General features: G+C 34.2%; 1 pseudogene; it reads right to left on the bottom strand.

The window, feature by feature from the left end:
* Positions 1–1454: 1454 nt before the first annotated feature.
* LOC140600709 (ATP synthase F(0) complex subunit C2, mitochondrial pseudogene) lies at positions 1455–1924 on the bottom strand (annotated as a pseudogene).
* Between the last annotated feature and the right edge of the window lie 15764 nt (positions 1925–17688).

Raw genomic sequence — 17688 nt, forward strand, 5'->3', positions numbered from 1 at the left:
AAAGCCATTAAGTTTAACAAAAAAAAAAAAAAAAGGGAAAGGAAAAAAAAGAATCTGTGGGGGGCCTGGGTGGCTCAGTCATTTAAACATCTACCTTTGGCTTGGTCATGATCCCCCAGGTCCTGGGATTGAGCCCTATGTCAGGCTTCCTGCTCAGTGGGGAGTCTGCTTCTCCTTCTCTCTCTGTCCTCTCCATGCTCTCTCCCTGTCTCCTTTTCCCCTCTCACATATGTTAATAAAATCCTTAAAAGAAAAAAAAAAAAGAATCTAAAGCCCAAAAGAATGAGATGACTAGTTTTCTCTAATGCAAAATCAGGAATAGGAGCCAAGCCTCTCAACTCTGCTCAGAATTCTTTGAATCACAAAAGAGTAAATAAAGGACTTTACCTCATGTATAAGGTTTTTTTTTTTTTTTCTCAATTTAAGAACTTAACAATTCTAGTATCTTCAGTTCTTTCCATCTGTTTAAAGACATGTCTACTGAAAGTGGCTATTACCAGACTATCTTCTCAATCTTTGGTATATGTCACAATTATAAATACACATAACTATAAAAATGTTTTCTTTCTCTCAGATACTGACAATAAATGGATCATCTTGGACAAAGAAAAAAAAAAGTAGAAAGTAGTAGCAAGCATAGTCCTGTCTGTGCTCTCAAACCAATTGAATCAGAGGAATCATTTGTCTTGCTTCTTAGAGCTAGAATGTCTGCTTATTTATGTATTTGACAACAGCTGTAGATTAAAGTAAGAGGTCAGGGGAACCACAAAATATTATGAAAAATAAAATTAAACCAAAGCAAATGCAAAGCAAACTTTGAAAGCAAACGAACCTTCAACCTAGCTCAGTTGTCCATCAGCAGCATCCCTGAGCCAATCACTTACTTCATTTTATCAAGACAATGAGAACACAATCTGTCAAGCCAATCATGCTGATCTTAATTAAGGGTTTTCAAAGAAAGCAGCCCTTGGTACCTGGACTGGTCCTGGCAGAGCATGGACTGAAATGAGCCTTGTCACATTTTATTGTTTTTGTATAGCCAAGATGGGCACTCAATGAGAATGCAAGTTATTTAAAGGCAGAGGTCTTAAAAATCTTTTCAGAGTATCTAGCATATGACTGAACACAGAATTATAAAATGAGAAAAAGAAAAGACTCATAGCTGAATTGAACCGAAACATGGCTCCTAAGACTATTAACAACAAAAGTAAAGGGATTTTAAAATACTTTGTTATCATTATTTCATTTTTTATTTGAATAATAGATGTTACCTAAAAATAAGCCTTAACTATTTAATCTTTTTTCCTTATTAATAGAGTATATTTATTTGTTTTCCCTCTGTCATATCCTGAGCCAATCACTTTCCCCAGGCTGCCTGGGGAGGTAGAAGAAAAGGAACATAGAGGGCCATTGAGACACAGGACAAAGACCTATGGGAGGTAGAGACAGCTCCTTCACATGGCAAAGAGGATGAGAATCACCACCATCAGACAAAAGATCTCCATGGCCTCCAAGAAGGCAAATACCCAGAATGGTATAGGAGAAGAACCATTGCTTCAGAAAAGGGTTCCTGGCATAATCAATGATGAGGCTAGCAAACAATCGCAGTTCCAGCCCAAGAGCCAGCCACCCTTACCATGGCAACCCCAGCCACAATGAACTTGGATGCTATATCCCTTGAAATGGTGCTGGTTTGGAAGTGGCAGCTGGGAATACGTGAAGTCAGGGGATGTGGGGCTGCCAAGATGCTGAGGCCCTCATCTGTCAGTGTCTCCAGTGGTTTTAGCACCACTGCAGACAGTGTGCAGCTCAACAGTTGAGAGGTGCTCTTGACCAAGAAGTGGGTAGAGATGAATCTTGCACAGGCATACATTGTCAGGGGATGAGGGGCTCTTGCAGGAGACTTTCTCCCAGTTCAGAGAAGACAGAGCTATGCTTCATATTTTTCAAGCTGACTCAGCTCTGAAGTTATAACAGCAAAAACTCCGAACATTTTCCTGGAAAGAAAGGAAATAATATTTTGCAGTCTGAGATACCAACACTGTTTTGATGGAGTTTTCTTTAATAATGTAGTATATAAGATTCATGATAGTATAAACAAGTTGGCAAATGGCAGAAATCTAGACAAATTTTTTTAATGTAACAAGACTGTTTAATGAACACTAAAGGCAAAGGCTACAGGAGCTCAAAGGAAGGTGGCAGCAAGGGCTGCCCCAAAGCAGAGGAGGATAGCCCTTCTCAGAACTTCTTATCTTGCTAAGGACTCGCACTGTCCCACTGTACTCTTCAGAGCCTCTCAGAGGAGATTCTTTAGATTTTACTTGGATAAATATAAAATAGGTAAAATTCTAAGAATGGAATATGGATATTCCCTTTACTTTCCTTATTATCTAACTATACACCAAGCTGAATAAAAGACATAGTTAATAGTGACACAGGGAAGCTTGGTTCTTGTCTCATGGAGTCGAAGAATGAATCTTATGGACAACAGAGAGTGAGTTCTATTAGGTGGAGATACAGAGAAAGCTCTCAAAAGTGAGAGGGGTCCTGACAGGGTTGCCACTGAGGGCTTTCATGGTCTGTCTTTTATAGGAAACTGTCTAGGGAACTTGGTAAATTTCTTGTCAATATCAGGGTGGATATTTAGAACAAACATGGTGGACTTATAACTATCAGAATAACAAACAAGATGATTTTGTAAATATCATGAGCCCAAACAAGGTGTTCCCTTCTTTCTGGTTAATATATCCTCCCTATCATTTCTCTATAACTGGGATTTCTGTAAGCCTAGTCAGGTAGCCCATGGCCTTGAGAGTCTTGTGCTGTCTTAGTTTGAGCAGGGACTATTGACAACACTTTAATGACATATTTCTGTGATTACTTAGTAGCCATTAAAGGAGGATACTCCATAACATTTTGGAACTAGGGAGCCAGATTTATTTTTTTCTGTTTTTTCTGTCTTATCTCTGTTTTCTCTGGATGGGTAGGAGCCTGACTCTGGGGCCTTTCCCTTATCTTTCCCTGTCTATTCCCATCTGCCCCTAACTCATTCCTACATCAACGAGACCTGCAAAAGAAGACAAAGACTGATGAAAGAAGTGCAAATAACTTATAAATACACATAACTGGGATCATAGGCTTCTAATTTCTACCTCTACTTTTCTTCTCTTTTGCCTGTGTCTTGCTATATTTTCATTTATCTTCTTAGATCCAGCTTTAATACTTTCTAGAATGTGGCATAATATAAATTTAAAATAAGAAAATCACATATAATCAAAGACCACCCTATTGAAAAATATACTGTTATATGTGTTAGTGTTTCTCAAGCTTAATTTAACTCATAGAACTTCTTTAATGTACATTTGTAGTATCTTTATTGATATCCATTTGTAGAGCCTTTATTAATGAAAGTGCATAGGCAGATAAGTGCACCTATTATAAATGTACAGCTCAATGAATTTTTACAAAATAAACATTTCTGTAACAACACCAACATCGAGAAAAAAGAAATTTACTAATCTCTTTTACTAACAAATTACTAAGAAATTAGCACCCTAAGAAGTGCTCCTGTTCTGTCTTCCAGTTTCTGCCCCAACAAAGGTACCCACTGTCCTAACATTTATCACCATAGTACAAGATGGTCTTTTAAAATACATTATAAAAATGGAATCATATCATATTTTTCTGTGGCTTCTTTTGTCCAAAATTATGTTTATATAATTGTATTTACATTATTCATCATATAAACATAAAGTCACAAATTCTCTGAATAAATGATCATTCAGGTTATTTGCAATTTGTAATTGGGCTATTTGTCTTTTTTGTTGTTGAATTGTAAGAGTTCTTTATATATTCTAGATATAAGTTCTTTATCACCCAATCTTCAGTGTGTCTTTTAGCTTTAATTTTTTTTATTCCAATATGATTAACATTGAGCTTTATGTTAGTTTCAAGTGTACAATATAGTGATTCAAGAGTTCTATGCATTAGGTAGGGCTCATCACAATAAGTGTACTCTTAATTCTCTTCAGCTATTTCATCCATCCCCCTACCACCTCCCATGTGGTAACCACTGGTTTGTGTCTTTTAGCTTTCTTTTTTTTTTTAAGATTTATTTATTTATTCATGAGAGGTACACAGAGAGAGGCAGAGACACAGGCAAAGGGAGAAACAGGCTCCCCAGAGGGAGCCCCACATGGGACTCTATGCTGGATCCCAGGATCACACCCTGAGTTAAAGGCAGATGCTCAACCACTGAGCCACCCAGGTGTCCCTGTCTTTAACTTGCTTGATGATGTCCTTTGTAGTACAATTTATTTTTAATTTTGATGGTCAATTTATGTATTTTTAGGTTATTTTTTATTTTGTTATTTAAGCTTTAATACTATATCTAAGGACTCTTTGCTAAATCCAAGTTTATAAAGACTTATTCTTATGTTTTCTTCTAAGAGTTTTGTAGTTTTAGTTTTTACATTTAGGTCTTTTATCCATTTTGAGTTAATTTTTGCATATGGTGTGAGATAAATGTCCAATCATACCTTTACATGTGGCTATCTGGTTATCTCACTAGCATTTGTTGAAAAACACTATTCTTTGGGGCACCTGCGTGGCTCAGTTGTTAAGCATCTGACTCTTGATATCAGCTCAGATCATGATCTCAAGGTCCTGAGATTGAGCTTCACTTTCCACTCTGCATTCAGCAGAGTCTGCTTCTTTGTGTCTCTCTCTCCCTCTGCCCCTCCCTCCCTTTGTTGGTGCATGTTCTCTCTCTCTCTAAAATGAATAAATCTTTTTTCAAAAGAAAGAAAATACTATTCTCTTCCTATTAACGGTTTTGTCACTATTGTAAAAAATCAGTTGACCACAGATATGTGGATTTATATATGGACTCTCAATTTTATTCCATTGATTTATATGTCTTCCTGAGCAAGTACTGCAATGTCTTAATTACTGTTGCTGTAAAGTAAGTTTTGAAATCAGGTAGTTTGAGTCATCCTACTTTGTTCTTTTTTAGGATTGTTTTGGCTCTTCTGGGTCCCTTATAACCTATACAAATTTTAGAATCATCTATTAATTTATACAAAGAAGTGAGCTGAAATTCTGATAGAAATCTCAGTGAATCTGTAGATCAATTTTTAGTACAGTTTTACCATGTACAGTTTTAGTACAGTTTTACCATGTACAGTTTTACCATGTACAATGTTAAGCCTTTTAATCCATGAACATAGCATGTTTTTCCATTTATTTATATCTTTATAAATGTATTTAGCAATGTTTTGTAGTTTCCAGAGTGTAAGCTCTGCACTTTTTTTTGTGAAATTTATATATTTCTTTCCTTTTAATGCTATAAATGGTATTGTTTTCTAAATTCATTTTTTTATTTCAAGTATATAAAATACAACTGGTTTTTGTATAATAATCGTATATCCTGGACCTTTGCCATAATCATTATTAGTTTTAAGTTATTTATTGGATTACTTTCTATGTATAAAATCATGTCATCTGAGAATGGAGATTTCATTTTACACTTTTTTAAATTTAAATTCAATTTGCCAATGTATAGTATAACACCCAGTGCTCATCCCATCAAGTATTTTTTTCTTCCTCTCCATCTGGAGACCTTTTATTTCTTTTTCTTGCCTAGTTGCCCTAGCTAGAATCTCATATACAATTTGAATAGAAATAGCAAGAGTGCACACTCTTTGTCTTGTTCCTAATTTTAGTCTTTAATCATTAAGTATGATGTTAGCTGTGGAATTTTAGTAGGTACACTTTATAAGGTTGGGGAAGTACCCTGTATTATTATTTTTTCTTTTTTAGTGTGTTTTATCATGAGAGAATATTGGATGTTATCAAATGTTTCTTCTTTGTCTATTGAGATGATCACGTGAGGTTGTTTTTATTTTGTTTTATTTTGGTTTTTGTGTGTGTGGTTTTTTGTTTTTGTTTTTGTTTTTGTTTTTTTGCCTATATGTATTACGGCATAATACATGATGTATTACATCAATTGATTTTTTGGGGTGTTAAAATAATCTTGTTTTCCTGGGATATGTACCACTTGGTCATGGTATACAGTTATTTTTGTGTGTTTCTGGATTTGGTTTGCTAGTATTTTTTTGAGGATTTTTATATCTCTAAGATATAGTAGTACATAATTTTATCTTATGGTGTCCTTGTCTACTTTTGATACCAAGGTGGTACTAACACCATAAAAATAAATTGGGAAGTGTTCCTCCCCTTATCTGTTTTGGAAGAGTTTGTGAAGAACCAGTATTAAATGGTAATTAAGAGAGAATCATTTACAAGATAGAGGTTAGAAGTACTGTTTTTGATAAGCTAGTTTTTAGATAGGATAACATATCCACAATCTTCTTTTATTCTTGAGACTCCTTTTGATTTTTTAAAATAGTTTTAGAAAGGTGGTTTTGCAGATAGCAGAATTAATTTTTTGTTTTCAGTTGCAATTTCCTGATGCCTAGTGAGATGGAATGTTGAAGTATGCTAGAAACAATTTTCTCAACACTGACTGAGACTTAATATCCAGGTATTAGTTCTAAAGTTAATTACATACTTTGATAGGTTTTCATTGTTTCTGTTATGCTGTTGTTGTTTCTCTGTTTGGAGAGGGAGTTGTTTTGTTTTTCTTTTTTGTTTTTTAAGGATATAAGACAAGGTTACAGTATCCTCCAGAAAAAGATTTGCAGGAACACGGTTCTAAAACTATTTGGGTTTATTATGCAGTACAGGGATGGAGAGTGCACACAATGTGGAAACATGGAGCATCTCATTAAGAGGACATTAGAAAGAATTTATTACAAGATTTGGGCTGTGAGTAGGTGTTTTAGGAGAGGGTTCAAACAAGTGAGGCTTTGGTCTGAATTGGATGCTTTCAGGAACTGTGGCTAGTTCGATGATTGAGTAAAAATTCTTACTAAGAAAGAGAGAAAGGTGAAGAGTAAATCTAAAGCTGAGGTAGGTGGGTGTTTGATCTTTTAGGGTTTGCACAGTGATGTTGTTTTTCTTAGTCCACTTCATGAATTGTTCTTGTTTTTGTCTCACTTCATTATAGTCACAGAATAACCTTGTCTGGATTTGATACTATGTAACATCATTTATGTCCAGCAGGAGAACACAGTGGCCTAGCTGTAGGTCAGTTCAACTCCTAAAAGCATCAAGGCCTAGCTGTCTTAGTCAAGCAAGTCCTGAATTTTTAGGGGTTAATTTTCCTTTCCTCACAGATGAACTATATAATAAATGGCACATTTATTAAAAAGTCTTCTGGGTCATTAAAATAAAATCAAAGGACCATGGTGATATAATTAAATTTGCAACATTATATTTTATACATTAAAACAAAGTAACTACTCTATGCTACTCTTTCTTTTCCTCATTGTTGTGCTATTGTCCTCAATAAAAAAAATATGTAAAGCACTGCATGATCTAGCGCGGAAGGCTGAGGGAAAAAAATACTAAGATTGTGACTAGATTTCATGTTTGAACAATCAATATAATCCAAAATGTGGTCTAATGATTATAACCCCTCATGAAAAACAATTTGTCACTGAAAAGCAATAGCTTTCTAATAATGTGACAAATATTATTTCTAAACCTCAAAAGTCAGCAATAAAGTTTGAGATCCTCTATTTATATTCTAATCTTTCACTAGCTTCTACACTATCCATTTACTAAGTTTCATGTTAACCTTGGAGATTTAAAGGATACTCTTTGGAGTAAATCAGCTGTTTGTCCTTCAGAACAGTGAATTCCACTTAGATACAGACTCATGGGAAGATCTGCTTTTAAAGCACAGCCAGTGTATCATAATTTGCATATTCCTTTATTTCTTTTTTAAAGAAATGTGCTTATTTCTATTCATATTATATTATGAAAGTAACCTGGTATCAGCATTACTGATGAATTTTTATCACTGGTGAAAAAAATATATTTGCCGATGTAAGCTTAGAGTCTGGGTTCACTTCAAAAAAGGCATGCTACATGCAAGTTACAGATCAATGTGTGTAATGAAGCAACTCCATACATTTGAAATGATGTTAGATAGCCTGAGCATTTTTTTCCCCTGGTTAAAGTTGCATTAGATAGCATATTTTTTGCACACCAAATAATTCGTTTTTAAAATTAAATTTATTTATTTATTTATTCATGAAAGAAACAGAGAGAGAGAGAGAGAAAGAGGCACAGAGACATGGGCAGAGAGAGAAGCAGGCTTCATGCAGGGAGCCAGATGTGGGACTCCATCTCAGGTCACCAGGATCACGCCCCGGCCAAAGGTTGCGCTAAACCGCGGAGCGACCCGGGCTGTCCACACCAAATAATTCTAAAAGGCTACTTAATGGTACTGGTTTGCATTGTCAAAATAATTCTAAATAATACATAAAATTAATTTAAAAATCCACTGACATTTTTTAAAAGTATAAGTACATGCTCTTGAGCCAAAGTTATTGGGCCAATATCCCATCATATGTATAATTATGTTTTATAATATTAATTCTGTTTGGGCAAATGACTCTGCTTTACTCTTACTTATGCAAGATTGAATTAGCTATTCATAAATTACTCTTCTATATAAGTTGTAGATACTGAACCATCATTATATACATACTTGATCATGTAATTAAATAAAACTGTAGGATTCAATAAGCTTATGCATTTTTTTAAGATTTTATTTATTTATTCATGAGAGACACAGAGAGAGAGAGAGAGAGGCAGAGACATAGGCAGAGGGAGAAGCAGGCTCCATGCAGGGAGCCCAATGTGGGACTCAATCCTGGGTCTCCGGTTCACACCCTGGGCTGAAGGCAGCACTAAACTGCTGAGCCACCCAGGGATCCCTGAGCTTACGCATTATTTTGAAATATATATTCCCAAGTTAAAAGGATATGCACTTATTTTGTCATTACCTTTATGGTAATCAAGAGTACACTAGCTTCATAAAATGAACCTGGCATCTTTACCTCGTTTTCTATTTTGTGAAACAACTTGTATAACATAGGAGTTTAATATTACTTGAAAGTTTATATGAACTCACTTCAAAACCTTTTGGTCTTGGCTTTTGTCTTGTTTTGTTTATGGCTAAAGGGGAAACCTTGGCTACTATTTAATTTTGCTTAAAATTTATTGTTAAGTTTTGGAACAAGACATTTTGACACTATGTGTTTTTCCAGAATTGATATATCTTTTCTAAGTTTTAAAATTTGTTAGTATGTATGGGAGCTTACATATGACAATGAAAGTATTAAAAATAGTAGGAATAGGACAAATAATTTAGTAGGAGGGGTTAAATAAACTATTTCAAGGAGAAAAATAAAAATGGATGCCTACTTAACAGTACATCCAAAAGTGGCTAAATGGATTAATTATCTAAATGTGAAAGATAACTATCAGATAGTAGAAAAAACAAACTTGGAGATCTTTATGATCTATAGGCAGCAGAGTACTTTAAAAACAAAACTTCAAAGTCAGAAATCATAGGACAAAAAATTTATGATTGTCATTATATCAAATGTAAGGATAGTTCTTCAGTGCAGGACACAGTGGGGCTTCTCCCTGTGTAAGGTGTGTAAAGGAAATAGAGATTCAATATATTAAAAAATAAGACATGGAATCTTGTTATTTGCAATAATGTGGATGGAGCTAGAGTGTATTATGCTAGATGAAATAAGTCAGTCAGAGAAAGACAAATACCATATAATACCACTCATATGTGGAATTTAAGAAAGAAAACAGGTGAACGTGAGAAGTGGGGGTGAAAGGGAGGTGGGAAATAAACCATAAGGGACTCTTACAATAGACAACTGAGGGTTAATGGAGGGAGAAGTGTAGGGAATGGACTAGATAGCTGATGAGTATTAAAGAGGGCACTTGTAATGAGCACTGGGTGTTCTATGTTAAGTGATGAATCACTGAATTCTACTCCAAAAACCAATATTGCACTGTATATTAACTAACTAAAATTTATATTTAAAAAGATAAAGGATATCTATCTTTATATCTTTTTATTGATATTTATCTTTTTATTGATATTTATCAATAAAAAAACAGATAAATAAGAAGACATGTATGTTAACATAAAGAGAAGCCAAGAGACATTTTCCAAAACCCACAGTAAATATAATGTTTACTGGAAAATGTTAGAAGTATTCTTTTTAAAATGAGAGTTAAGCAATGATGCCCAGGAGTTTTATTTGGGATTACAGGCATACAACATTGAATACAACAAACTAAAATCCCAGTCCTCATGGGGCTTTTGACAGATTGGACCTTGTGTCTTGAACCTGTATCTAATGGGGAGATGTTAGTCAAAGGGTACATACTTTCAGTTATAAAATGATTAAGTTTTGGGGATCTAATGTACGGCATGGTGATTATAGATAACAATACTACTTTGTTTACTTGAAATTTGCTAAGAGAGTAGATCGTAAATGTTTTCACCACAGGAAAAAATGTAACTACAAAAGGTGATGAACTAATTAACTTGATTATGGCAAACATGACATAATGTATATGTATATTAAATCATAATATTGTATACTTTTAATAAACTATCACATTGTACAACCTAAATACATTTTTATTTGTTCATTATACCTCAATAAAGCTTAAGGGAAAAATGAAAAGTATATATATTTTTTAAATTTTGTTTAAATAGTACTAGAAAACCTGAATTTTATTGTTTATATCTAGCAAAATTTGCAGAGACTTTTTTCAAAAACTTACCATTATTTTGATAAACTGGTATACAAGGAAATGATTAAATAAGCACACATGATGGAACAATGGGTAAAGAATCCACCGACTAATTTAGACTGAGTATCGAGTACATGTTGACTTAAAGTAGTATTCTTTTACAGAATCTATTATAATTTAGGGTCTTTTTTTCCCCTTGAATGTTCATTCTACCTTTTCTGACTATAGCCTGATTAAGTCTTACCATATGATTCTAAGAAGCTGATTTTCAGAAAGGATATAAATCAAATAAACAATTTTTAAAATAAATTAGTTAATTTAAATTCCATAAGATTCAGTGAATCAGAAAATGTTAATGGATCTTTTTGTTAAAATACAGCTCGGCTATACATTGGGTCATCGAGTAATAAAACCTGTATTAAAGTAGTTCTATGAGTATTAAACATCCAGATTCTTCTGTCTGAGATTATATCATATCTAGAAAGAAGGGTAACACTTTGTTCTTTTATTTTTTATTTATTTATTTTTTTTTAATAGTTCACAGTATTTTTTTTTATTGGTGTTCAATTTACCAACATACAGAATAACCCCCAGTGCCCATCACCCAATTACTCCCACCCCCCGCCCTCCTCCCCTTCTACCACCCCTAGTTCGTTTCCCAGAGTTAGCAGTCTTTTTTTTTTTTGTTTTTTTTTTGTTTTTTTTTTTTATTGGTGTTCAATTTACTAACATACAGAATAACACCCAGTGTTCTTTTAAATAAGCTTAAATAATATTGCCTGATGAGTAATGAACAGAGGAGATACAGTAATTATAGTTTTTAATCTTTTTACCATTGAATTAAACTTATCTTGTTAATTTTGACCTTTAGGCATAACGTAGAAAATAAAGCTAATGTTTAAAAAAAACATAAGATAAATGAGGGATCCCTGGGTGGCGCAGCGGTTTGGCGCCTGCCTTTGGCCCAGGGCGCGATCCTGGAGACCTGGGATCGAATCCCACGTCGGGCTCCCGGTGCATGGAGCCTGCTTCTCCCTCTGCCTGTGTCTCTGCCTCTCTCTCTCTCTCTGTGACTATGACTATCATAAATAAATAAAAAAAATTAAAAAAAAAAAGATAAATGAGTCACCAAAAATTAGATTTCATTGACTAATGTGGTTTGTCACTGTTAGTATAACAAATTAAGGAAAAATTGTTCTACTATTAGGGAAACATTTTTGTTTGGGACATTGTTTCTACTTATTTTGAACATCAAAAAGTGACACTGACTGTTTGGCTGAATTAACTGAATAATTGCTATCAGATGATGTTCACGTTACCTACGATTGGGAAGAAAAGAATGTACTGATTTTTTTTAATCCAATAGATTTCTGTTTTAACTGCTCTGATGTTTTAGGAGAAGCCTATTGGAGATATTTAAAATCTATACTGAATTGTGAGACCTCAAGTCTAATTAGTGATAAATCTCAGTATCTTAAAATAAATGAACAGCTTTAATTCAGTGTTTCCAATGTACACGCTAGTTTTTTTGTTTGTTTTGTTTGTTTTTTTTTTTTTTTAACTTGATACAGAGCTCATTTGCCTATATTTTAGTGAAAGCTTTCTGGTACATTTTGTCTTTAACATTTCCCACATACGTATTTCTTTATAGTTCATTGGAATGGTTGACTATGATTTCTCCTATCATGGTTACAAAAGAATGGGAAAAATTAGATGCACAGAGATTATATGAAGACAAACAAAAAGCTACAATATATCACAGTGTCAGTTAAAAATCAATTGTAAAATGAGATCCAGAGAAACAGAGTGCATAGAATCAATACCAGAAAGCCATTATATCAGTAGTTAAGAACTAGTTTGGATGCCTTATAAGATCTGTAATTTAATATACAGCAGAGAAACTGTAATGATTAAGAATTCAGATACCATTTTCTTGACTCAACAAGGGACTTTAACAAAAAAGGTCAAGTTGAGGTGCCATAAAAATGTACTTTCCTGGTAGTCCAAAGTACATTAATTTACTGTTACATATGGATCTGGAAAATTCTAATTTGGAGGAGTGGGTATGAAAGTACGACAATATATGAGACATGACAAACTGCAAAAAGGCGATTTGCTCACCTCCTCCATTGTTCTAGCATCTTCTCCTTCCTCCCTTGCATCTATATTGTTCACATAAGAGGTGTCACATTTTTATGTAATCAAGTTACTTTAGCCACAATTAATGGACCCAATGAATGGCATCTGATGCAACCTTTATCTTAAAATAATAATTCTTTTCTCTAGGATTTGTGGACTTGGAATTTTAAAAGATTCAAAGCAATCTCTTAGGTAACGGAAGCTAGAAAGATATAAGATCTGTTAAGTGTAAAGTTCTTAGATTCCATGTGGAGAAAGTAGGTATGTGTTGACAGCAAAAGGAATAACGCCAACATGCTTAGTGGAAAAGACTTTACTCCCCAGGAGCAGTTCTCTTGGCCAAGGATGCTTATCTAAGCTTCTGCTTTCAGAGTATTGAAACCACATCATTCCTCTACTGGTATCCAAAATTATCAGTGAAAAGTTTTAATGATTGTATCCTTTTCCAGTAAACCAGCAGGGGTACATCTGAATGTGTTTCTAGTTTAATAAAAGTAAAAACTCTATCTCTTGGTTTCGCCTCCATCAAAGGCCTGTGAACCAAAGGATGATCTAATGTATAAGAATAAATGTAGAAGGTCTCAGGTGGTCCTTCTTGTTCTTTAAAGCCATATTGCTATCATTGAAATTAGAATCAGCAGGGAGCTAGTGCTGATATGGGGTTAAAAGCATCACCCCATACTGGGTAATCAATGGGTATTAGGTCAAGTTATGGTCTTGCAGTGTTTTGCTGGCTGAAAGTACTGTAGGTGAAAGAAACACAGGACAGCTTACTTACAAATTGCACTTTATATAATACATAGACAAAGAAAATCCTTACAAAGAGACTTTAGAGTTGCCTGGCTTTTCCTAATTTAGTACTTGAAGGCATTTAGAGGTCATATCGACCATTGAAAAGATGGACTAGGAAAGAATCTAATGCTTGATTGCAGTCTTATATTGAATTTTATTAAATCTAGAGAGTATTTCAGTTAAGTCAGTATGAAAATATAAAAAATAGTTCAGATGACTTTCTGTGAATGGAACTCTGGGGGAAAAAAAACCAAACAGTTTTCTGATAGGAAGAAAAACAACTTCTTTCCAGGCAATTTCACCACCATAAATGGAATTGCATTTAGCATTTCCTTTTTCAGATCCTATAGTCTTTGAGGAAGGAAATGTTTCCAGGAAATGAAACAAAGGTATTTCTTGGCATAAAATTTCTTTCTCTCTTTAATGTAGGTTTTCATAATTCATATAGATCATAACTGTTCCAAATCAATTTAACCTATAAAAATGTTCAACTAAAACTCTGTTATATAGTTATGAAAATATTTATTTCCATGGATATCAAAATAATAAAATCAAATTTGTATGTGAAGAAAATACTCAAAAGGTATGAATTCTTGGCAGACTAAATGTTTAAAGTAGTAATAGCTCTATGTACCAAAAAGAAAACCAAAATCTTGTTGTACGGTTGAATATTTTTAATACAAATAATCAGACCTGTGATTGATTGGGGAAAGTTGCCATGTGTCAGCTGCTTTGTCTAGTTCATTTCATGTACATTGTCTAATTTAATTCCCACAAGCTTAAAAAGTACCATTATTCCCACTTTATAGATTAGGAAAGAGAATGTGAAGTTAAAGAAATAACACTTGCTTTACAGCCCGCCTTTTCAATAAGCATTATTTGAGTACTTGTTCTATGTACACTATATGATGTGTGCAATGGAATAAATAATAGTCAATAACAGTCCTTTCCAGTAAAGAATATGTTCCAGAAGTTGCACAGCATCTATCACTGGCGAGAATTGAACCTGGTAGTATGGGACCCAACATCCTTGATCTTTGTGCAATGCTATACCATCTCCCTCCCACTTTCTCCCTGCCCCATCCACAAGAAAATTAAAACACAAAGTGTTAAATGAAATAATTGAAATCAGACCTAACTCTAAAGGAAATTTCCCCATATTGCTGCACCGGTATGTGGGATCTTTTGGTTTTAAGAGAATAAAAGGTCAGCACTAAGGCCAATGAATCAAAAATCTTCTGTCAGGTTAGACAAGCAGTGTGCAATGGGACCTCTGATAGATGGGAACAGAGAGAAGGCATTAGATCATTTGCAACCTGAGCAATTTCCAAAATATCCTTTTCCTAAGTTCTTAACCTGGTGTTTGCAATTCAAAAGGCATCATGATCTTGTAGACCTTTTCCAATTACAGATTTCATTTTTAGTCCCTGAATCATAAAAAAAAAAACCTCCCTTTTTATTTCCTGACCAATTCTCGTCCATATCTAAACTCTCTATAAGGTACCATGTTATCTAAAAGGTTATATTCTTTCTGAAGTAAATTTTCTTTGAGGTCTCTTGTTAATTTTCTTTCCTAGCCTAAATCCCATTTATTAAAAGTGTTCCAACAGTGGAATAGCTCTTCTAAAAGATCCTGAAGAGGATAATTTTCATATAGATAAAATGGCTAAAGGAAAGAAATATAGAACCCTAGTTCTGTTGCCTCTTCAATTAGATTGGCATGGTCTACTTAGTTGTAATCTATTTAACTGCTTGCAAAGCTGTTATAAACCCAAACACCACAAAATGAAAACTAAAATTTGCAGAATTTGTGACTTAAACTGTGCTCTGCATCTAAAATATCTTCAGTGTTTTATACCATAAGTGTCAAAGCAAAGGAATTTTTAAAAATGCGTTAGCTTTCATTTATTGGAAGTTTAGTATGTGTCTGGCAATGTTCTATTTTGTATATCAATTTAACCTTTGAAAATTCCTAGGAGATAGAGCTTATTATTCCTATTTTATTGTGTTTATTTTTTATTATCTCTATTTTAAAGTAAAGAAAATGAGGTGAAAGAGAAAGGGATAGCTTGCCAGATTCCCATAGTTAAAAAGTTATACAATTAATATTTAGTCTATAGACATATTCATCATGGGATGATAATGTTTCAACAAAAAAGATAATGTGGTAATTTCTGCGACCCTGCGTAAGACCATGAAAAACTAAAGTCTGTTGAGGCCATGTCTAGATGCCCATCTGCTTTCACTGTTTTGGCTGAAATAACTGCCAATCCCTAATATATTAGCACACCAAGCTATCTGGTTTGCCAGTTTAGAAAATGTACTAATTATAATTAACCTACTATTTCAGCCACTTATTTCTTATTTTATTCAGGCTATAAATATGATTTATTATACAATTTTAGTATTTAGAAAGCATTGCCTTGAATTATTAAATTAAATTTAATATTACTTAATCTGTCCCTTGCACTTTATGACTTTTAATTAATTGCCCATTATTTTTTAAAATTTTATTTCATCAAAAATAAAATCTTTCCTTCCAAACATATAAAAATCAGCCCAGTGCCTGTTACCTCTGCACACAAGTGCTTTTAATTTATAACCTTAGTAACCTAAAGTCCTGGATCTGGATCACTTAATAAATTCCATTTCTAAACTTAATCATGCTTTTAGTAATACTGTGACATATAGGAATTCCTAGCAAATTTTGTTCTTTAAATTTAGAAACTATTGTAGCAGCTGCATCACTTGCCATCAGGGAAATACAAATCACAACCACAATGAGATACCACCTCACACCAGTGAGAATGGGGAAAATTAACAAGGCAGGAAACCACAAATGTTGGAGAGGATGTGGAGAAACGGGAACCCTCTTGCACTGTTGGTGGAATGTGAACTGGTGCAGCCACTCTGGAAAACTGTGTGGAGGTTCCTCAAAGAGTTAAAAATAGACCTGCCCTACGACCCAGCAATTGCACTGCTGGGGATTTACCCCAAAGATACAGATGGAATGAAACGCCGGGACACCTGCACCCGGATGTTTCTAGCAGCAATGTCCACGATAGCCAAACTGTGGAAGGAGCCTCGGTGTCCATCGAAAGATGAATGGATAAAGAAGATGTGGTCTATGTATACAATGGAATATTCCTCAACCATTAGAAACGACAAATACCCACCATTTGCTTCGACGTGGATGGAACTGGAGGGTATTATGCTGAGTGAAGTAAGTCAATCGGAGCAGGACAAACATTATATGGTCTCATTCATTTGGGGAATATAAATAATAGTGAAAGGGAATGGGGGGAAGGGAGAAGAAATGTGTGGGAAATATCAGAAAGGGAGACAGAACTTGGAAGACTCCTAACTCTGGGAAACGAACTAGGGGTGGTCGAAGGAGAGGTGGGCGGGGGGTGGGGGTGATTGGGGTGGCGGGCACTGAAGGGGGCACTTGAGGGGATGAGCACTGGGTGTTGTTCTGTATGTTGGCAAATTGAACACCAATAAAAAATAAATTTATTATTTAAAAAAAAGAAACTATTGTAGCATCTCTCTTCAAAATGTTACCCTTATAAAGAGAGATAAGATTTTTATCCCTAGCTTTTCTCTTTCTACAGACTGTGGCTTTTAGAATAACATGCAAGTTTATACTTGTGATTGCCTTAGTCAAAAAGTACATTTTTGACACTGTATTTTTCAGGGGAGCCATTCGATTCATTTTTGGTTTAAAAAAATTAAAAGAAATCACTAATCACTATATCAATCCATTCTGTTTTTTAAATAGCTGCATTGTGATTTGGAACAGTTCTGTGTGACGATAATAAAAGTTCCCACCCCTTTCTATCCATACCCATATACCAACCCCCACACGCATACATACATAAACACAAATGTGTACAAACATGTACAAATGCAACTTTTATATTCAATGAGAGTTCATTCCCACTTTATTTATGTATGTGTGTACATATGTATATATGTAAACAAAACTAAATTATTTTATTATTTTTTAAATATTGATTTAGAATACAAGTAAGGAAAGAGGCAGAAGGAGAG

The sequence above is a fragment of the Canis lupus genome, chromosome 12, assembly GCF_048164855.1.
Source record: "Canis lupus baileyi chromosome 12, mCanLup2.hap1, whole genome shotgun sequence".
Lineage (NCBI taxonomy): Eukaryota > Metazoa > Chordata > Mammalia > Carnivora > Canidae > Canis > Canis lupus.